Source organism: Oncorhynchus masou, chromosome 29, assembly GCF_036934945.1.
Source record: "Oncorhynchus masou masou isolate Uvic2021 chromosome 29, UVic_Omas_1.1, whole genome shotgun sequence".
In the NCBI taxonomy this organism is placed as follows: Eukaryota; Metazoa; Chordata; class Actinopteri; order Salmoniformes; family Salmonidae; genus Oncorhynchus; species Oncorhynchus masou.
In genome coordinates, this window is record NC_088240.1 from 100,461,715 (window position 1) to 100,482,512 (window position 20,798).

The window sequence follows — 20,798 nt, forward strand, 5'->3', positions numbered from 1 at the left end:
TTGCCATGAAAATGATCATTTATTCCATCCATTTTGGAGGACTTTTCATAGGTACTAGGGATGTCATTGAGATGACAGGATAGAGTGCAGGCAGAGATAGAATACAAATTCATAGTCTTCTGTATCACCAGCTATTGCAGAGTGGAAAGCCTGCTCGAAATTCCAAGCAGATGGCTGTTTGCGAAGTGAGTTGGTGCTTCGGCAGAGAAAATAATCACCTAACGTGGGGCTCGAACCCACGACCCTGAGATTAAGAGTCTCATGCTCTACCGACTGAGCTAGCCAGGTACCTCTATAGTTATTTTGACTTGTTTCGAATATCGTACATCACAGTTTCTGCTAAATATGGTGATCATTGAGTTTTTGTTGTTGGATCCTGTGGTGCAATCTGTTAGAGTGTTGTACTTATACAGCAGTATACAGCAATTAGATGACAAGGTTATGAGTTCAAGCCCCACCAGGAGCAAGTATTCTTCTTGAATCCTCTGCCTGTCTATTTCTTGTCCGGAAAATTATCATTTATTCCATCCATTTCGGAGGACTTTTCATAGGTAATAGGGATGTCATTGAGATGACAGGATAGAGTGCAGGCAGAGATGGAATACAAATTCATCGCCTTCTGTATCACCAACTTTGCAGGGTGGCAAGCCTGCTCGAAATTCCAAGCAGATGGTTGTTTGCGAAGTCAGTTGGTGCTTCGGCAGAGAAAATAACCACCTAACGTGGGGCTCGAACCCACGACCCTGAGATTAAGAGTCTCATGCTCTACCGACTGAGCTAGCCAGGTACCTCAATAGTGATTTTGACTTGGTTCGAATATCGTACATCACAGTTTCTGCTAAATATGGTGATCATTGAGTTTTGTTGTTGGATCCTGTGGTGCAATCTGTTAGAGTGTTGTACTTATACAGCAGTATACAGCAATTAGATGACAAGGTTATGAGTTCAAGCCCCACCAGGAGCAAGTATTCTTCTTGAAGCCTCTGCCTGTCTATTTCTTGCCATGAAAATGATCATTTATTCCATCCATTTCGGAGGACTTTTCATAGGTAATAGGGATGTCATTGAGATGACAGGATAGAGTGCAGGCAGAGATGGAATACAAATTCATCGCCTTCTGTATCACCAACTTTGCAGGGTGGCAAGCCTGCTCGAAATTCCAAGCAGATGGTTGTTTGCGAAGTCAGTTGGTGCTTCGGCAGAGAAAATAATCACCTAACGTGGGGCTCGAACCCACGACCCTGAGATTAAGAGTCTCATGCTCTACCGACTGAGCTAGCCAGGTACCTCTATAGTGATTTTGACTTGTTTCGAATATCGTACATCACAGTTTCTGCTAAATATGGTGATCATTGAGTGTTGTTGATGGATCCTGTGGTGCAATCTGTTAGAGTGTTGTACTTATACAGCAGTATACAGCAATTAGATGACAAGGTTATGAGTTCAAGCCCCACCAGGAGCAAGTATTCTTCTTGAATCCTCTGCCTGTCTATTTCTTGTCCGGAAAATTATCATTTATTCCATCCATTTCGGAGGACTTTTCATAGGTAATAGGGATGTCATTGAGATGACAGGATAGAGTGCAGGCAGAGATGGAATACAAATTCATCGCCTTCTGTATCACCAACTTTGCCAACTTTGCAGGGTGGCAAGCCTGCTCGAAATTCCAAGCAGATGGTTGTTTGCGAAGTCAGTTGGTGCTTCGGCAGAGAAAATAACCACCTAACGTGGGGCTTGAACCCACGACCCTGAGATTAAGAGTCTCATGCTCTACCGACTGAGCTAGCCAGGTACCTCAATAGTGATTTTGACTTGGTTCGAATATCGTACATCACAGTTTCTGCTAAATATGGTGATCATTGAGTTTTTGTTGTTGGATCCTGTGGTGCAATCTGTTAGAGTGTTGTACTTATACAGCAGTATACAGCAATTAGATGACAAGGTTATGAGTTCAAGCCCCACCAGGAGCAAGTATTCTTCTTGAAGCCTCTGCCTGTCTATTTCTTGCCATGAAAATGATCATTTATTCCATCCATTTCGGAGGACTTCTCATAGGTAATAGGGATGTCATTGAGATGACAGGATAGAGTGCAGGCAGAGATGGAATACAAATTCATCGCCTTCTGTATCACCAACTTTGCAGGGTGGCAAGCCTGCTCGAAATTCCAAGCAGATGGTTGTTTGCGAAGTCAGTTGGTGCTTCGGCAGAGAAAATAATCACCTAACGTGGGGCTCGAACCCACGACCCTGAGATTAAGAGTCTCATGCTCTACCGACTGAGCTAGCCAGGTACCTCTATAGTGATTTTGACTTGTTTCCAATATCGTACATCACAGTTTCTGCTAAATATGGTGATCATTGAGTTTTTGATGGATCCTGTGGTGCAATCTGTTAGAGTGTTGTACTTATACAGCAGTATACAGCAATTAGATGACAAGGTTATGAGTTCAAGCCCCACCAGGAGCAAGTATTCTTCTTGAATCCTCTGCCTGTCTATTTCTTGTCCGGAAAATTATCATTTATTCCATCCATTTCGGAGGACTTTTCATAGGTAATAGGGATGTCATTGAGATGACAGGATAGAGTGCAGGCAGAGATGGAATACAAATTCATCGCCTTCTGTATCACCAACTTTGCAGGGTGGCAAGCCTGCTCGAAATTCCAAGCAGATGGTTGTTTGCGAAGTCAGTTGGTGCTTCGGCAGAGAAAATAACCACCTAACGTGGGGCTCGAACCCACGACCCTGAGATTAAGAGTCTCATGCTCTACCGACTGAGCTAGCCAGGTACCTCAATAGTGATTTTGACTTGGTTCGAATATCGTACATCACAGTTTCTGCTAAATATGGTGATCATTGAGTTTTTGTTGTTGGATCCTGTGGTGCAATCTGTTAGAGTGTTGTACTTATACAGCAGTATACAGCAATTAGATGACAAGGTTATGAGTTCAAGCCCCACCAGGAGCAAGTATTCTTCTTGAAGCCTCTGCCTGTCTATTTCTTGTCCGGAAAATTATCATTTATTCCATCCATTTCGGAGGACTTTTCATAGGTAATAGGGATGTCATTGAGATGACAGGATAGAGTGCAGGCAGAGATGGAATACAAATTCATCGCCTTCTGTATCACCAACTTTGCAGGGTGGCAAGCCTGCTCGAAATTCCAAGCAGATGGTTGTTTGCGAAGTCAGTTGGTGCTTCGGCAGAGAAAATAATCACCTAACGTGGGGCTCGAACCCACGACCCTGAGATTAAGAGTCTCATGCTCTACCGACTGAGCTAGCCAGGTACCTCAATAGTTATTTTGACTTGGTTCGAATATCGTACATCCCAGTTTCTGCAAAATATGGTGATCAGTGAGTGTTGTTGATGGATCCTGTGGTGCAATCTGTTAGCGTGTTGTACTTATACAGCAGTATACAGCAATTAGATGACAAGGTTATAAGTTCAAGCTCCACCAGGAGCAAGTATTCTTCTTGAATCCTCTGCCTGTCTATTTCTTGTCCGGAAAATTATCATTTATTCCATCCATTTCGGAGGACTTTTCATAGGTAATAGGGATGTCATTGAGATGACAGGATAGAGTGCAGGCAGAGATAGAATACAAATTCATAGTCTTCTGTATCACCAGCTACGCAGAGTGGAAAGCCTGCTCGAAATTCCAAGCGGATGGCTGTTTGCGAAGTGAGTTGGTGCTTCAGCAGAGAAAATAGTCACCTAACGTGGGGCTCGAACCCACGACCCTGAGATTAAGAGTCTCATGCTCTACCGACTGAGCTAGCCAGGTACCTCAATAGTTGTTTTGACTTGGTTTGAATATCGTACAGCCACGTTTCTGCCAAATATGGGGTTCTGTGAGAGTGTTGTTGATGGATCCTGTGGTGCAATCTGTTAGCGTGTTGTACTTATACAGCAGTATACAGCAATTAGATGACAAGGTTATAAGTATCACCAACTTTGCAGGGTGGCAAGCCTGCTCGAAATTCCAAGCAGATGGTTGTTTGCGAAGTCAGTTGGTGCTTCGGCAGAGAAAATAATCACCTAACGTGGGGCTCGAACCCACGACCCTGAGATTAAGAGTCTCATGCTCTACCGACTGAGCTAGCCAGGTACCTCTATAGTGATTTTGACTTGGTTCGAATATCGTACATCACAGTTTCTGCTAAATATGGTGATCATTGAGTTTTTGTTGTTGGATCCTGTGGTGCAATCTGTTAGAGTGTTGTACTTATACAGCAGTATACAGCAATTAGATGACAAGGTTATGAGTTCAAGCCCCACCAGGAGCAAGTATTCTTCTTGAAGCCTCTGCCTGTCTATTTCTTGCCATGAAAATGATCATTTATTCCATCCATTTTGGAGGACTTTTCATAGGTAATAGGGATGTCATTGAGATGACAGGATAGAGTGCAGGCAGAGATGGAATACAAATTCATAGTCTTCTGTATCACCAACTTTGCAGGGTGGCAAGCCTGCTCGAAATTCCAAGCAGATGGTTGTTTGCGAAGTCAGTTGGTGCTTCGGCAGAGAAAATAATCACCTAACGTGGGGCTCGAACCCACGACCCTGAGATTAAGAGTCTCATGCTCTACCGACTGAGCTAGCCAGGTACCTCAATAGTTATTTTGACTTGGTTCGAATATCGTACATCCCAGTTTCTGCAAAATATGGTGATCAGTGAGTGTTGTTGATGGATCCTGTGGTGCAATCTGTTAGCGTGTTGTACTTATACAGCAGTATACAGCAATTAGATGACAAGGTTATAAGTTCAAGCTCCACCAGGAGCAAGTATTCTTCTTGAATCCTCTGCCTGTCTATTTCTTGTCCGGAAAATTATCATTTATTCCATCCATTTCGGAGGACTTTTCATAGGTAATAGGGATGTCATTGAGATGACAGGATAGAGTGCAGGCAGAGATAGAATACAAATTCATAGTCTTCTGTATCACCAGCTACGCAGAGTGGAAAGCCTGCTCGAAATTCCAAGCGGATGGCTGTTTGCGAAGTGAGTTGGTGCTTCAGCAGAGAAAATAATCACCTAACGTGGGGCTCGAACCCACGACCCTGAGATTAAGAGTCTCATGCTCTACCGACTGAGCTAGCCAGGTACCTCAATAGTTATTTTGACTTGGTTCGAATATCGTACATCCCAGTTTCTGCAAAATATGGTGATCAGTGAGTGTTGTTGATGGATCCTGTGGTGCAATCTGTTAGCGTGTTGTACTTATACAGCAGTATACAGCAATTAGATGACAAGGTTATAAGTTCAAGCTCCACCAGGAGCAAGTATTCTTCTTGAATCCTCTGCCTGTCTATTTCTTGCCCTGAAAATTATCATTTATTCCATCCATTTCGGAGGACTTTTCATAGGTAATAGGGATGTCATTGAGATGACAGGATAGAGTGCAGGCAGAGATGGAATACAAATTCATCGCCTTCTGTATCACCAACTTTGCAGGGTGGCAAGCCTGCTCGAAATTCCAAGCAGATGGTTGTTTGCGAAGTCAGTTGGTGCTTCGGCAGAGAAAATAATCACCTAACGTGGGGCTCGAACCCACGACCCTGAGATTAAGAGTCTCATGCTCTACCGACTGAGCTAGCCAGGTACCTCTATAGTGATTTTGACTTGGTTCGAATATCGTACATCACAGTTTCTGCTAAATATGGTGATCATTGAGTTTTTGTTGTTGGATCCTGTGGTGCAATCTGTTAGAGTGTTGTACTTATACAGCAGTATACAGCAATTAGATGACAAGGTTATGAGTTCAAGCCCCACCAGGAGCAAGTATTCTTCTTGAAGCCTCTGCCTGTCTATTTCTTGCCATGAAAATTATCATTTATTCCATCCATTTCGGAGGACTTCTCATAGGTAATAGGGATGTCATTGAGATGACAGGATAGAGTGCAGGCAGAGATGGAATACAAATTCATCGCCTTCTGTATCACCAACTTTGCAGGGTGGCAAGCCTGCTCGAAATTCCAAGCAGATGGTTGTTTGCGAAGTCAGTTGGTGCTTCGGCAGAGAAAATAACCACCTAACGTGGGGCTCGAACCCACGACCCTGAGATTAAGAGTCTCATGCTCTACCGACTGAGCTAGCCAGGTACCTCAATAGTTATTTTGACTTGGTTTGAATATCGTACAGCCACGTTTCTGCAAAATATGGTGATCAGTGAGTGTTGTTGATGGATCCTGTGGTGCAATCTGTTAGCGTGTTGTACTTATACAGCAGTATACAGCAATTAGATGACAAGGTTATAAGTTCAAGCTCCACCAGGAGCAAGTATTCTTCTTGAATCCTCTGCCTGTCTATTTCTTGTCCGGAAAATTATCATTTATTCCATCCATTTCGGAGGACTTTTCATAGGTAACAAGGATGTCATTGAGATGACAGGATAGAGTGCAGGCAGAGATAGAATACAAATTCATAGTCTTCTGTATCACCAGCTACGCAGAGTGGAAAGCCTGCTCGAAATTCCAAGCGGATGGCTGTTTGCGAAGTGAGTTGGTGCTTCAGCAGAGAAAATAATCACCTAACGTGGGGCTCGAACCCACGACCCTGAGATTAAGAGTCTCATGCTCTACCGACTGAGCTAGCCAGGTACCTCAATAGTTGTTTTGACTTGGTTTGAATATCGTACAGCCACGTTTCTGCCAAATATGGGGTTCTGTGAGAGTGTTGTTGATGGATCCTGTGGTGCAATCTGTTAGCGTGTTGTACTTATACAGCAGTATACAGCAATTAGATGACAAGGTTATAAGTATCACCAACTTTGCAGGGTGGCAAGCCTGCTCGAAATTCCAAGCAGATGGTTGTTTGCGAAGTCAGTTGGTGCTTCGGCAGAGAAAATAATCACCTAACGTGGGGCTCAACCCACGACCCTGAGATTAAGAGTCTCATGCTCTACCAACTGAGCTAGCCAGGTACCTCTATAGTGATTTTGACTTGGTTTCCGAATATCGTACATCACAGTTTCTGCTAAATATGGTGATCATTGAGTTTTTGTTGTTGGATCCTGTGGTGCAATCTGTTAGAGTGTTGTACTTATACAGCAGTATACAGCAATTAGATGACAAGGTTATGAGTTCAAGCCCCACCAGGAGCAAGTATTCTTCTTGAAGCCTCTGCCTGTCTATTTCTTGCCATGAAAATGATCATTTATTCCATCCATTTCGGAGGACTTCTCATAGGTAATAGGGATGTCATTGAGATGACAGGATAGAGTGCAGGCAGAGATGGAATACAAATTCATCGCCTTCTGTATCACCAACTTTGCAGGGTGGCAAGCCTGCTCGAAATTCCAAGCAGATGGTTGTTTGCGAAGTCAGTTGGTGCTTCGGCAGAGAAAATAATACACCTAACGTGGGGCTCGATCCCACGCCCCTGAGATTAAGAGTCTCATGCTCTACCGACTGAGCTAGCCAGGTACCTCTATAGTGATTTTGACTTGTTTCGAATATCGTACATCACAGTTTCTGCTAAATATGGTGATCATTGAGTCTTGTTGATGGATCCTGTGGTGCAATCTGTTAGAGTGTTGTACTTATACAGCAGTATACAGCAATTAGATGACAAGGTTATAAGTTCAAGCTCCACCAGGAGCAAGTATTCTTCTTGAATCCTCTGCCTGTCTATTTCTTGTCCGGAAAATTATCATTTATTCCATCCATTTCGGAGGACTTTTCATAGGTAATAGGGATGTCATTGAGATGACAGGATAGAGTGCAGGCAGAGATGGAATACAAATTCATCGCCTTCTGTATCACCAACTTTGCAGGGTGGCAAGCCTGCTCGAAATTCCAAGCAGATGGTTGTTTGCGAAGTCAGTTGGTGCTTCGGCAGAGAAAATAACCACCTAACGTGGGGCTCGAACCCACGACCCTGAGATTAAGAGTCTCATGCTCTACCGACTGAGCTAGCCAGGTACCTCAATAGTGATTTTGACTTGGTTCGAATATCGTACATCACAGTTTCTGCTAAATATGGTGATCATTGAGTTTTTGTTGTTGGATCCTGTGGTGCAATCTGTTAGAGTGTTGTACTTATACAGCAGTATACAGCAATTAGATGACAAGGTTATGAGTTCAAGCCCCACCAGGAGCAAGTATTCTTCTTGAAGCCTCTGCCTGTCTATTTCTTGTCCGGAAAATTATCATTTATTCCATCCATTTCGGAGGACTTTTCATAGGTAATAGGGATGTCATTGAGATGACAGGATAGAGTGCAGGCAGAGATGGAATACAAATTCATAGTCTTCTGTATCACCAACTTTGCAGGGTGGCAAGCCTGCTCGAAATTCCAAGCAGATGGTTGTTTGCGAAGTCAGTTGGTGCTTCGGCAGAGAAAATAATCACCTAACGTGGGGCTCGAACCCACGACCCTGAGATTAAGAGTCTCATGCTCTACCGACTGAGCTAGCCAGGTACCTCAATAGTTATTTTGACTTGGTTCGAATATCGTACATCCCAGTTTCTGCAAAATATGGTGATCAGTGAGTGTTGTTGATGGATCCTGTGGTGCAATCTGTTAGCGTGTTGTACTTATACAGCAGTATACAGCAATTAGATGACAAGGTTATAAGTTCAAGCTCCACCAGGAGCAAGTATTCTTCTTGAATCCTCTGCCTGTCTATTTCTTGTCCGGAAAATTATCATTTATTCCATCCATTTCGGAGGACTTTTCATAGGTAATAGGGATGTCATTGAGATGACAGGATAGAGTGCAGGCAGAGATAGAATACAAATTCATAGTCTTCTGTATCACCAGCTACGCAGAGTGGAAAGCCTGCTCGAAATTCCAAGCGGATGGCTGTTTGCGAAGTGAGTTGGTGCTTCAGCAGAGAAAATAATCACCAAACGTGGGGCTCGAACCCACGACCCTGAGATTAAGAGTCTCATGCTCTACCGACTGAGCTAGCCAGGTACCTCAATAGTTGTTTTGACTTGGTTTGAATATCGTACAGCCACGTTTCTGCCAAATATGGGGTTCTGTGAGAGTGTTGTTGATGGATCCTGTGGTGCAATCTGTTAGCGTGTTGTACTTATACAGCAGTATACAGCAATTAGATGACAAGGTTATAAGTATCACCAACTTTGCAGGGTGGCAAGCCTGCTCGAAATTCCAAGCAGATGGTTGTTTGCGAAGTCAGTTGGTGCTTCGGCAGAGAAAATAATCACCTAACGTGGGGCTCGAACCCACGACCCTGAGATTAAGAGTCTCATGCTCTACCGACTGAGCTAGCCAGGTACCTCTATAGTGATTTTGACTTGGTTCGAATATCGTACATCACAGTTTCTGCTAAATATGGTGATCATTGAGTTTTTGTTGTTGGATCCTGTGGTGCAATCTGTTAGAGTGTTGTACTTATACAGCAGTATACAGCAATTAGATGACAAGGTTATGAGTTCAAGCCCCACCAGGAGCAAGTATTCTTCTTGAAGCCTCTGCCTGTCTATTTCTGCCATGAAAATGATCATTTATTCCATCCATTTTGGAGGACTTGGTACTAGGGATGTCATTGAGATGACAGGATAGAAAGGCAGATTGGATACAAATTTATTCTGTATCATCTTCTTGAATTTCTGCCTGTCTATTTCTTGTTCGGAAAATTATCATTTATTCCATCCATTTCGGAGGACGTTTCATAGGTAATATGGATGTCATTGAGATGACAGGATAGAGTGCAGGCAGAGATGGAATACAAATTCATCGCCTTCTGTATCACCAACTTTGCAGGGTGGCAAGCCTGCTCGAAATTCCAAGCAGATGGTTGTTTGCGAAGTCAGTTGGTGCTTCGGCAGAGAAAATAATCACCTAACGTGGGGCTCGAACCCACGACCCTGAGATTAAGAGTCTCATGCTCTACCGACTGAGCTAGCCAGGTACCTCAATAGTTATTTTGACTTGGTTCGAATATCGTACATCCCAGTTTCTGCAAAATATGGTGATCAGTGAGTGTTGTTGATGGATCCTGTGGTGCAATCTGTTAGCGTGTTGTACTTATACAGCAGTATACAGCAATTAGATGACAAGGTTATAAGTTCAAGCTCCACCAGGAGCAAGTATTCTTCTTGAATCCTCTGCCTGTCTATTTCTTGTCCGGAAAATTATCATTTATTCCATCCATTTCGGAGGACTTTTCATAGGTAATATGGATGTCATTGAGATGACAGGATAGAGTGCAGGCAGAGATGGAATACAAATTCATCGCCTTCTGTATCACCAACTTTGCAGGGTGGCAAGCCTGCTCGAAATTCCAAGCAGATGGTTGTTTGCGAAGTCAGTTGGTGCTTCGGCAGAGAAAATAAGCACCTAACGTGGGGCTTCGAACCCACGACCCTGAGATTAAGAGTCTCATGCTCTACCGACTGAGCTAGCCAGGTACCTCTATAGTGATTTTGACTTGTTTCGAATATCGTACATCACAGTTTCTGCTAAATATGGTGATCATTGAGTTTTTGTTGTTGGATCCTGTGGTGCAATCTGTTAGAGTGTTGTACTTATACAGCAGTATACAGCAATTAGATGACAAGGTTATGAGTTCAAGCCCCACCAGGAGCAAGTATTCTTCTTGAAGCCTCTGCCTGTCTATTTCTTGCCATGAAAATGATCATTTATTCCATCCATTTTGGAGGACGTTTCATAGGTACTAGGGATGTCATTGAGATGACAGGATAGAGTGCAGGCAGAGATAGAATACAAATTCATAGTCTTCTGTATCACCAACTTTGCAGGGTGGCAAGCCTGCTCGAAATTCCAAGCAGATGGTTGTTTGCGAAGTCAGTTGGTGCTTCGGCAGAGAAAATAATCACCTAACGTGGGGCTCGAACCCACGACCCTGAGATTAAGAGTCTCATGCTCTACCGACTGAGCTAGCCAGGTACCTCAATAGTTATTTTGACTTGGTTTGAATATCGTACAGCCACGTTTCTGCAAAATATGGTGATCAGTGAGTGTTGTTGATGGATCCTGTGGTGCAATCTGTTAGCGTGTTGTACTTATACAGCAGTATACAGCAATTAGATGACAAGGTTATAAGTTCAAGCTCCACCAGGAGCAAGTATTCTTCTTGAATCCTCTGCCTGTCTATTTCTTGTCCGGAAAATTATCATTTATTCCATCCATTTCGGAGGACTTTTCATAGGTAATAGGGATGTCATTGAGATGACAGGATAGAGTGCAGGCAGAGATAGAATACAAATTCATAGTCTTCTGTATCACCAGCTACGCAGAGTGGAAAGCCTGCTCGAAATTCCAAGCGGATGGCTGTTTGCGAAGTGAGTTGGTGCTTCAGCAGAGAAAATAATCACCTAACGTGGGGCTCGAACCCACGACCCTGAGATTAAGAGTCTCATGCTCTACCGACTGAGCTAGCCAGGTACCTCAATAGTTATTTTGACTTGGTTCGAATATCGTACATCCCAGTTTCTGCAAAATATGGTGATCAGTGAGTGTTGTTGATGGATCCTGTGGTGCAATCTGTTAGCGTGTTGTACTTATACAGCAGTATACAGCAATTAGATGACAAGGTTATAAGTTCAAGCTCCACCAGGAGCAAGTATTCTTCTTGAATCCTCTGCCTGTCTATTTCTTGCCCTGAAAATTATCATTTATTCCATCCATTTCGGAGGACTTTCATAGGTAATAGGGATGTCATTGAGATGACAGGATAGAGTGCAGGCAGAGATGGAATACAAATTCATCGCCTTCTGTATCACCAACTTTGCAGGGTGGCAAGCCTGCTCGAAATTCCAAGCAGATGGTTGTTTGCGAAGTCAGTTGGTGCTTCGGCAGAGAAAATAATCACCTAACGTGGGGCTCGAACCCACGACCCTGAGATTAAGAGTCTCATGCTCTACCGACTGAGCTAGCCAGGTACCTCTATAGTGATTTTGACTTGGTTCGAATATCGTACATCACAGTTTCTGCTAAATATGGTGATCATTGAGTTTTTGTTGTTGGATCCTGTGGTGCAATCTGTTAGAGTGTTGTACTTATACAGCAGTATACAGCAATTAGATGACAAGGTTATGAGTTCAAGCCCCACCAGGAGCAAGTATTCTTCTTGAAGCCTCTGCCTGTCTATTTCTTGCCATGAAAATTATCATTTATTCCATCCATTTCGGAGGACTTCTCATAGGTAATAGGGATGTCATTGAGATGACAGGATAGAGTGCAGGCAGAGATGGAATACAAATTCATCGCCTTCTGTATCACCAACTTTGCAGGGTGGCAAGCCTGCTCGAAAATCCAAGCAGATGGTTGTTTGCGAAGTCAGTTGGTGCTTCGGCAGAGAAAATAACCACCTAACGTGGGGCTCGAACCCACGACCCTGAGATTAAGAGTCTCATGCTCTACCGACTGAGCTAGCCAGGTACCTCAATAGTTATTTTGACTTGGTTTGAATATCGTACAGCCACGTTTTTGCCAAATATGGGGTTCTGTGAGAGTGTTGTTGATGGATCCTGTGGTGCAATCTGTTAGCGTGTTGTACTTATACAGCAGTATACAGGAATTAGATGACAAGGTTATAAGTATCACCAACTTTGCAGGGTGGCAAGCCTGCTCGAAATTCCAAGCAGATGGTTGTTTGCGAAGTCAGTTGGTGCTTCGGCAGAGAAAATAATCACCTAACGTGGGGCTCGAACCCACGACCCTGAGATTAAGAGTCTCATGCTCTACCAACTGAGCTAGCCAGGTACCTCTATAGTGATTTTGACTTGGTCCGAATATCGTACATCACAGTTTCTGCTAAATATGGTGATCATTGAGTTTTTGTTGTTGGATCCTGTGGTGCAATCTGTTAGAGTGTTGTACTTATACAGCAGTATACAGCAATTAGATGACAAGGTTATGAGTTCAAGCCCCACCAGGAGCAAGTATTCTTCTTGAAGCCTCTGCCTGTCTATTTCTTGCCATGAAAATTATCATTTATTCCATCCATTTCGGAGGACTTTTCATAGGTAATAGGGATGTCATTGAGATGACAGGATAGAGTGCAGGCAGAGATGGAATACAAATTCATCGCCTTCTGTATCACCAACTTTGCAGGGTGGCAAGCCTGCTCGAAATTCCAAGCAGATGGTTGTTTGCGAAGTCAGTTGGTGCTTCGGCAGAGAAAATAACCACCTAACGTGGGGCTCGAACCCACGACCCTGAGATTAAGAGTCTCATGCTCTACCGACTGAGCTAGCCAGGTACCTCAATAGTTATTTTGACTTGGTTCGAATATCGTACATCCCAGTTTCTGCAAAATATGGTGATCAGTGAGTGTTGTTGATGGATCCTGTGGTGCAATCTGTTAGCGTGTTGTACTTATACAGCAGTATACAGCAATTAGATGACAAGGTTATGAGTTCAAGCCCCACCAGGAGCAAGTATTCTTCTTGAAGCCTCTGCCTGTCTATTTCTTGCCATGAAAATGATCATTTATTCCATCCATTTTGGAGGACTTTTCATAGGTAATAGGGATGTCATTGAGATGACAGGATAGAGTGCAGGCAGAGATAGAATACAAATTCATAGTCTTCTGTATCACCAGCTACGCAGAGTGGAAAGCCTGCTCGAAATTCCAAGCGGATGGCTGTTTGCGAAGTGAGTTGGTGCTTCAGCAGAGAAAATAATCACCTAACGTGGGGCTCGAACCCACGACCCTGAGATTAAGAGTCTCATGCTCTACCGACTGAGCTAGCCAGGTACCTCAATAGTTATTTTGACTTGGTTCGAATATCGTACATCCCAGTTTCTGCAAAATATGGTGATCAGTGAGTGTTGTTGATGGATCCTGTGGTGCAATCTGTTAGCGTGTTGTACTTATACAGCAGTATACAGCAATTAGATGACAAGGTTATGAGTTCAAGCCCCACCAGGAGCAAGTATTCTTCTTGAAGCCTCTGCCTGTCTATTTCTTGCCCTGAAAATGATCATTTATTCCATCCATTTTGGAGGACTTTTCATAGGTAATAGGGATGTCATTGAGATGACAGGATAGAGTGCAGGCAGAGATAGAATACAAATTCATAGTCTTCTGTATCACCAGCTACGCAGAGTGGAAAGCCTGCTCGAAATTCCAAGCGGATGGCTGTTTGCGAAGTGAGTTGGTGCTTCAGCAGAGAAAATAATCACCTAACGTGGGGCTCGAACCCACGACCCTGAGATTAAGAGTCTCATGCTCTACCGACTGAGCTAGCCAGGTACCTCAATAGTTATTTTGACTTGGTTTGAATATCGTACATCACAGTTTCTGCTAAATATGGTGATCAGTGAGTGTTGTTGATGGATCCTGTGGTGCAATCTGTTAGCGTGTTGTACTTATACAGCAGTATACAGCAATTAGATGACAAGGTTATAAGTTCAAGCTCCACCAGGAGCAAGTATTCTTCTTGAATCCTCTGCCTGTCTATTTCTTGCCCTGAAAATTATCATTTATTCCATCCATTTCGGAGGACTTTTCATAGGTAATAGGGATGTCATTGAGATGACAGGATAGAGTGCAGGCAGAGATGGAATACAAATTCATCGCCTTCTGTATCACCAACTTTGCAGGGTGGCAAGCCTGCTCGAAATTCCAAGCAGATGGTTGTTTGCGAAGTCAGTTGGTGCTTCGGCAGAGAAAATAATCACCTAACGTGGGGCTCGAACCCACGACCCTGAGATTAAGAGTCTCATGCTCTACCGACTGAGCTAGCCAGGTACCTCTATAGTGATTTTGACTTGGTTCGAATATCGTACATCACAGTTTCTGCTAAATATGGTGATCATTGAGTTTTTGTTGTTGGATCCTGTGGTGCAATCTGTTAGAGTGTTGTACTTATACAGCAGTATACAGCAATTAGATGACAAGGTTATGAGTTCAAGCCCCACCAGGAGCAAGTATTCTTCTTGAAGCCTCTGCCTGTCTATTTCTTGCCATGAAAATTATCATTTATTCCATCCATTTCGGAGGACTTCTCATAGGTAATAGGGATGTCATTGAGATGACAGGATAGAGTGCAGGCAGAGATGGAATACAAATTCATCGCCTTCTGTATCACCAACTTTGCAGGGTGGCAAGCCTGCTCGAAATTCCAAGCAGATGGTTGTTTGCGAAGTCAGTTGGTGCTTCGGCAGAGAAAATAACCACCTAACGTGGGGCTCGAACCCACGACCCTGAGATTAAGAGTCTCATGCTCTACCGACTGAGCTAGCCAGGTACCTCAATAGTGATTTTGACTTGGTTCGAATATCGTACATCCCAGTTTCTGCTAAATATGGTGATCATTGAGTTTTTGTTGATGGATCCTGTGGTGCAATCTGTTAGCGTGTTGTACTTATACAGCAGTATACAGCAATTAGATGACAAGGTTATAAGTTCAAGCTCCACCAGGAGCAAGTATTCTTCTTGAATCCTCTGCCTGTCTATTTCTTGTCCGGAAAATTATCATTTATTCCATCCATTTCGGAGGACTTTTCATAGGTAATAGGGATGTCATTGAGATGACAGGATAGAGTGCAGGCAGAGATAGAATACAAATTCATAGTCTTCTGTATCACCAGCTACGCAGAGTGGAAAGCCTGCTCGAAATTCCAAGCGGATGGCTGTTTGCGAAGTGAGTTGGTGCTTCAGCAGAGAAAATAATCACCTAACGTGGGGCTCGAACCCACGACCCTGAGATTAAGAGTCTCATGCTCTACCGACTGAGCTAGCCAGGTACCTCTATAGTGATTTTGACTTGTTTCGAATATCGTACATCACAGTTTCTGCTAAATATGGTGATCATTGAGTTTTTGTTGTTGGATCCTGTGGTGCAATCTGTTAGAGTGTTGTACTTATACAGCAGTATACAGCAATTAGATGACAAGGTTATGAGTTCAAGCCCCACCAGGAGCAAGTATTCTTCTTGAAGCCTCTGCCTGTCTATTTCTTGCCATGAAAATTATCATTTATTCCATCCATTTCGGAGGACTTTTCATAGGTAATAGGGATGTCATTGAGATGACAGGATAGAGTGCAGGCAGAGATAGAATACAAATTCATAGTCTTCTGTATCACCAGCTTTGCAGAGTGGAAAGCCTGCTCGAAATTCCAAGCAGATGGCTGTTTGCGAAGTGAGTTGGTGCTTCAGCAGAGAAAATAATCACCTAACGTGGGGCTCGAACCCACGACCCTGAGATTAAGAGTCTCATGCTCTACCGACTGAGCTAGCCAGGTACCTCAATAGTTATTTTGACTTGGTTCGAATATCGTACATCCCAGTTTCTGCAAAATATGGTGATCAGTGAGTGTTGTTGATGGATCCTGTGGTGCAATCTGTTAGCGTGTTGTACTTATACAGCAGTATACAGCAATTAGATGACAAGGTTATAAGTTCAAGCTCCACCAGGAGCAAGTATTCTTCTTGAATCCTCTGCCTGTCTATTTCTTGCCCTGAAAATGATCATTTATTCCATCCATTTCGGAGGACTTTTCATAGGTAATAGGGATGTCATTGAGATGACAGGATAGAGTGCAGGCAGAGATGGAATACAAATTCATCGCCTTCTGTATCACCAACTTTGCAGGGTGGCAAGCCTGCTCGAAATTCCAAGCAGATGGTTGTTTGCGAAGTCAGTTGGTGCTTCGGCAGAGAAAATAATCACCTAACGTGGGGCTCGAACCCACGACCCTGAGATTAAGAGTCTCATGCTCTACCGACTGAGCTAGCCAGGTACCTCTATAGTGATTTTGACTTGGTTCGAATATCGTACATCACAGTTTCTGCTAAATATGGTGATCATTGAGTTTTTGTTGTTGGATCCTGTGGTGCAATCTGTTAGAGTGTTGTACTTATACAGCAGTATACAGCAATTAGATGACAAGGTTATGAGTTCAAGCTCCACCAGGAGCAAGTATTCTTCTTGAAGCCTCTGCCTGTCTATTTCTTGCCCGGAAAATTATCATTTATTCCATCCATTTCGGAGGACTTTTCATAGGTAATAGGGATGTCATTGAGATGACAGGATAGAGTGCAGGCAGAGATAGAATACAAATTCATCGCCTTCTGTATCACCAGCTACGCAGAGTGGAAAGCCTGCTCGAAATTCCAAGCGGATGGCTGTTTGCGAAGTGAGTTGGTGCTTCGGCAGAGAAAATAATCACCTAACGTGGGGCTCGAACCCACGACCCTGAGATTAAGAGTCTCATGCTCTACCGACTGAGCTAGCCAGGTACCTCTATGGTGACTTTGACTTGGTTCGAATATCGTACATCCCAGTTTCTGCTAAATATGGTGATCATTGAGTTTTTGTTGTTGGATCCTGTGGTGCAATCTGTTAGAGTGTTGTACTTATACAGCAGTATACAGCAATTCGATGACAAGGTTATGAGTTCAAGCTCCACCAGGAGCAAGTATTCTTCTTGAAGCCTCTGCCTGTCTATTTCTTGCCCGGAAAATTATCATTTATTCCATCCATTTCGGAGGACTTTTCATAGGTAATAGGGATGTCATTGAGATGACAGGATAGAGTGCAGGCAGAGATAGAATACAAATTCATCGCCTTCTGTACCACAAACTTTGCAGGGTGGCAGGCCTGCTCGAAATTCCAAGCAGATGGTTGTTTGCGAAGTCAGTTGGTGCTTCGGCAGAGAAAATAATCACCTAACGTGGGGCTCGAACCCACGACACTGAGATTAAGAGTCTCATGCTCTACCGACTGAGCTAGCCAGGTACATCTATAGTTATTTTGACTTGGTTCGAATATCGTACATCACAGTTTCTGCTAAATATGGTGATCATTGAGTTTTTGTTGATGGATCATGTGGTGCAATCTGTTAGAGTGTTGTACTTATACAGCAGTATACAGCAATTAGATGACAAGGTTATGAGTTCAAGCTCCACCAGGAGCAAGTATTCTTCTTGAAGCCTCTGCCTGTCTATTTCTTGCCCGGAAAATTATCATTTATTCCATCCATTTCGGAGGACTTTTCATAGGTAATAGGGATGTCATGATAGAGTGCAGGCAGAGATGGAATACAAATTCATCGCCTTCTGTATCACCAGCTATGCAGAGTGGAAAGCCTGCTCGAAATTCCAAGCAGATAGTTGTTTGCGATGTCAGTTGGTGCTTCGGCAGAGAAAATATTCACCTAACGTGGGGCTCGAACCCACGACCCTGAGATTAAGAGTCTCATGCTCTACCGACTGAGCTAGCCAGGTACCTCTATAGTGATTTTGACTTGGTTTCAATATCGTACATCCCAGTTTCTGCTAAATATGGTGATTATTGAGTTTTGTTGATGGATCCTGTGGTGCAATCTGTTAGAGTGTTGTACTTATACAGCAGTATACAGCAATTAGATGACAAGGTTATGAGTTCAAGCCCACCAGGAGCAAGTATTCTTCTTGAAGCCTCTGCCTGTCTATTTCTTGCCCGGAAAATTATCATTTATTCCATCCATTTCGGAGGACTTTTCATAGGTAATAGGGATGTCATTGAGATGACAGGATAGAGTGCAGGCAGAGATGGAATACAAATTCATCGCCTTCTGTATCACCAACTTTGCAGGGTGGCAAGCCTGCTCGAAATTCCAAGCAGATGGTTGTTTGCGAAGTCAGTTGGTGCTTCGGCAGAGAAAATAATCACCTAACGTGGGGCTCGAACCCACGACCCTGAGATTAAGAGTCTCATGCTCTACCGACTGAGCTAGCCAGGTACCTCAATAGTTATTTTGACTTGGTTCGAATATCGTACATCCCAGTTTCTGCAAAATATGGTGATCAGTGAGTGTTGTTGATGGATCCTGTGGTGCAATCTGTTAGCGTGTTGTACTTATACAGCAGTATACAGCAATTAGATGACAAGGTTATAAGTTCAAGCTCCACCAGGAGCAAGTATTCTTCTTGAATCCTCTGCCTGTCTATTTCTGGTCCGGAAAATGATCATTTATTCCATCCATTTCGGAGGACTTTTCATAGGTAATAAGGATGTCATTGAGATGACAGGATAGAGTGCAGGCAGAGATGGAATACAAATTCATCGCCTTCTGTATCACCAGCTACGCAGAGTGGAAAGCCTGCTCGAAATTCCAAGCGGATGGCTGTTTGCGAAGTGAGTTGGTGCTTCAGCAGAGAAAATAACCACCTAACGTGGGGCTCGAACCCACGACCCTGAGATTAAGAGTCTCATGCTCTACCGACTGAGCTAGCCAGGTACCTCTATAGTGATTTTGACTTGTTTCGAATATCGTACATCACAGTTTCTGCTAAATATGGTGATCATTGAGTTTTTGTTGTTGGATCCTGTGGTGCAATCTGTTAGAGTGTTGTACTTATACAGCAGTATACAGCAATTAGATGACAAGGTTATGAGTTCAAGCCCCACCAGGAGCAAGTATTCTTCTTGAAGCCTCTGCCTGTCTATTTCTTGCCATGAAAATTATCATTTATTCCATCCATTTCGGAGGACTTTTCATAGGTAATAGGGATGTCATTGAGATGACAGGATAGAGTGCAGGCAGAGATGGAATACAAATTCATAGTCTTCTGTATCACCAACTTTGCAGGGTGGAAAGCCTGCTCGAAATTCCAAGCAGATGGTTGTTTGCGAAGTCAGTTGGTGCTTCGGCAGAGAAAATAATCACCTAACGTGGGGCTCGAACCCACGACCCTGAGATTAAGAGTCTCATGCTCTACCGACTGAGCTAGCCAGGTACCTCAATAGTTATTTTGACTTGGTTCGAATATCGTACATCCCAGTTTCTGCAAAATATGGTGATCAGTGAGTGTTGTTGATGGATCCTGTGGTGCAATCTGTTAGCGTGTTGTACTTATACAGCAGTATACAGCAATTAGATGACAAGGTTATAAGTTCAAGCTCCACCAGGAGCAAGTATTCTTCTTGAATCCTCTGCCTGTCTATTTCTTGTCCGGAAAATTATCATTTATTCCATCCATTTCGGAGGACTTTTCATAGGTAATAGGATGTCATTGAGATGACAGGATAGAGTGCAGGCAGAGATGGAATACAAATTCATCGCCTTCTGTATCACCAACTTTGCAGGGTGGCAAGCCTGCTCGAAATTCCAAGCAGATGGTTGTTTGCGAAGTCAGTTGGTGCTTCGGCAGAGAAAATAATCACCTAACGTGGGGCTCGAACCCACGACCCTGAGATTAAGAGCCTCATGCTCTACCGACTGAGCTAGCCAGGTACCTCTATAGTGATTTTGACTTGTTTCGAATATCGTACATCACAGTTTCTGCTAAATATGGTGATCATTGAGTTTTTGGATCCTGTGGTGCAATCTGTTAGAGTGTTGTACTTATACAGCAGTATACAGCAATTAGATGACAAGGTTATGAGTTCAAGCCCCACCAGGAGCAAGTATTCTTCTTGAATCCTCTGCCTGTCTATTTCTTGCCATGAAAATTATCATTTATTCCATCCATTTCGGAGGACTTTCATAGGTAATAGGGATGTCATTGAGATGACAGGATAGAGTGCAGGCAGAGATAGAATACAAATTCATAGTCTTCTGTATCACCAACTTTGCAGGTGGAAAGCCTGCTCGAAATTCCAAGCAGATGGCTGTTTGCGAAGTGAGTTGGTGCTTCGGCAGAGAAAATAATCACCTAACGTGGGGCTCGAACCCACGACCCTGAGATTAAGAGTCTCATGCTCTACCGACTGAGCTAGCCAGGTACCTCAATAGTTATTTTGACTTGGTTTGAATATCGTACATCCCAGTTTCTGCAAAATATGGTGATCAGTGAGTGTTTTGTTGATGGATCCTGTGGTGCAATCTGTTAGCGTGTTGTACTTATACAGCAGTATACAGCAATTAGAT

General features: G+C 43.4%; 25 non-coding genes across 25 annotated transcripts; all 25 read right to left on the bottom strand.

The window, feature by feature from the left end:
• Positions 1–215: 215 nt before the first annotated feature.
• Positions 216–288, bottom strand: trnak-cuu (transfer RNA lysine (anticodon CUU)). The gene has a single exon. It is a non-coding gene; the product is annotated as a tRNA-Lys (tRNA).
• Positions 289–714: 426 nt separating this feature from the next.
• Positions 715–787, bottom strand: trnak-cuu (transfer RNA lysine (anticodon CUU)). Its single transcript has one exon. It is a non-coding gene; the product is annotated as a tRNA-Lys (tRNA).
• Positions 788–1,212: 425 nt separating this feature from the next.
• trnak-cuu (transfer RNA lysine (anticodon CUU)) lies at positions 1,213–1,285 on the bottom strand. Its single transcript has one exon. It is a non-coding gene; the product is annotated as a tRNA-Lys (tRNA).
• A 933-nt stretch (positions 1,286–2,218) lies between these two features.
• Positions 2,219–2,291, bottom strand: trnak-cuu (transfer RNA lysine (anticodon CUU)). The gene has a single exon. It is a non-coding gene; the product is annotated as a tRNA-Lys (tRNA).
• Positions 2,292–2,714: 423 nt separating this feature from the next.
• Positions 2,715–2,787, bottom strand: trnak-cuu (transfer RNA lysine (anticodon CUU)). The gene has a single exon. It is a non-coding gene; the product is annotated as a tRNA-Lys (tRNA).
• Positions 2,788–3,213: 426 nt separating this feature from the next.
• Positions 3,214–3,286, bottom strand: trnak-cuu (transfer RNA lysine (anticodon CUU)). The gene has a single exon. It is a non-coding gene; the product is annotated as a tRNA-Lys (tRNA).
• Positions 3,287–3,711: 425 nt separating this feature from the next.
• trnak-cuu (transfer RNA lysine (anticodon CUU)) lies at positions 3,712–3,784 on the bottom strand. The gene has a single exon. It is a non-coding gene; the product is annotated as a tRNA-Lys (tRNA).
• A 251-nt stretch (positions 3,785–4,035) lies between these two features.
• trnak-cuu (transfer RNA lysine (anticodon CUU)) lies at positions 4,036–4,108 on the bottom strand. The gene has a single exon. It is a non-coding gene; the product is annotated as a tRNA-Lys (tRNA).
• Positions 4,109–4,534: 426 nt separating this feature from the next.
• trnak-cuu (transfer RNA lysine (anticodon CUU)) lies at positions 4,535–4,607 on the bottom strand. The gene has a single exon. It is a non-coding gene; the product is annotated as a tRNA-Lys (tRNA).
• Positions 4,608–5,032: 425 nt separating this feature from the next.
• trnak-cuu (transfer RNA lysine (anticodon CUU)) lies at positions 5,033–5,105 on the bottom strand. Its single transcript has one exon. It is a non-coding gene; the product is annotated as a tRNA-Lys (tRNA).
• A 425-nt stretch (positions 5,106–5,530) lies between these two features.
• Positions 5,531–5,603, bottom strand: trnak-cuu (transfer RNA lysine (anticodon CUU)). The gene has a single exon. It is a non-coding gene; the product is annotated as a tRNA-Lys (tRNA).
• Positions 5,604–6,029: 426 nt separating this feature from the next.
• Positions 6,030–6,102, bottom strand: trnak-cuu (transfer RNA lysine (anticodon CUU)). The gene has a single exon. It is a non-coding gene; the product is annotated as a tRNA-Lys (tRNA).
• Positions 6,103–6,527: 425 nt separating this feature from the next.
• trnak-cuu (transfer RNA lysine (anticodon CUU)) lies at positions 6,528–6,600 on the bottom strand. Its single transcript has one exon. It is a non-coding gene; the product is annotated as a tRNA-Lys (tRNA).
• Positions 6,601–7,850: 1,250 nt separating this feature from the next.
• trnak-cuu (transfer RNA lysine (anticodon CUU)) lies at positions 7,851–7,923 on the bottom strand. The gene has a single exon. It is a non-coding gene; the product is annotated as a tRNA-Lys (tRNA).
• Positions 7,924–8,349: 426 nt separating this feature from the next.
• Positions 8,350–8,422, bottom strand: trnak-cuu (transfer RNA lysine (anticodon CUU)). The gene has a single exon. It is a non-coding gene; the product is annotated as a tRNA-Lys (tRNA).
• Positions 8,423–9,171: 749 nt separating this feature from the next.
• On the bottom strand, positions 9,172–9,244 carry trnak-cuu (transfer RNA lysine (anticodon CUU)). The gene has a single exon. It is a non-coding gene; the product is annotated as a tRNA-Lys (tRNA).
• Positions 9,245–9,808: 564 nt separating this feature from the next.
• On the bottom strand, positions 9,809–9,881 carry trnak-cuu (transfer RNA lysine (anticodon CUU)). Its single transcript has one exon. It is a non-coding gene; the product is annotated as a tRNA-Lys (tRNA).
• A 925-nt stretch (positions 9,882–10,806) lies between these two features.
• On the bottom strand, positions 10,807–10,879 carry trnak-cuu (transfer RNA lysine (anticodon CUU)). The gene has a single exon. It is a non-coding gene; the product is annotated as a tRNA-Lys (tRNA).
• A 425-nt stretch (positions 10,880–11,304) lies between these two features.
• Positions 11,305–11,377, bottom strand: trnak-cuu (transfer RNA lysine (anticodon CUU)). Its single transcript has one exon. It is a non-coding gene; the product is annotated as a tRNA-Lys (tRNA).
• A 424-nt stretch (positions 11,378–11,801) lies between these two features.
• trnak-cuu (transfer RNA lysine (anticodon CUU)) lies at positions 11,802–11,874 on the bottom strand. Its single transcript has one exon. It is a non-coding gene; the product is annotated as a tRNA-Lys (tRNA).
• Positions 11,875–12,300: 426 nt separating this feature from the next.
• On the bottom strand, positions 12,301–12,373 carry trnak-cuu (transfer RNA lysine (anticodon CUU)). Its single transcript has one exon. It is a non-coding gene; the product is annotated as a tRNA-Lys (tRNA).
• A 251-nt stretch (positions 12,374–12,624) lies between these two features.
• trnak-cuu (transfer RNA lysine (anticodon CUU)) lies at positions 12,625–12,697 on the bottom strand. Its single transcript has one exon. It is a non-coding gene; the product is annotated as a tRNA-Lys (tRNA).
• A 426-nt stretch (positions 12,698–13,123) lies between these two features.
• Positions 13,124–13,196, bottom strand: trnak-cuu (transfer RNA lysine (anticodon CUU)). Its single transcript has one exon. It is a non-coding gene; the product is annotated as a tRNA-Lys (tRNA).
• Positions 13,197–13,621: 425 nt separating this feature from the next.
• Positions 13,622–13,694, bottom strand: trnak-cuu (transfer RNA lysine (anticodon CUU)). The gene has a single exon. It is a non-coding gene; the product is annotated as a tRNA-Lys (tRNA).
• Positions 13,695–14,119: 425 nt separating this feature from the next.
• On the bottom strand, positions 14,120–14,192 carry trnak-cuu (transfer RNA lysine (anticodon CUU)). The gene has a single exon. It is a non-coding gene; the product is annotated as a tRNA-Lys (tRNA).
• Between the last annotated feature and the right edge of the window lie 6,606 nt (positions 14,193–20,798).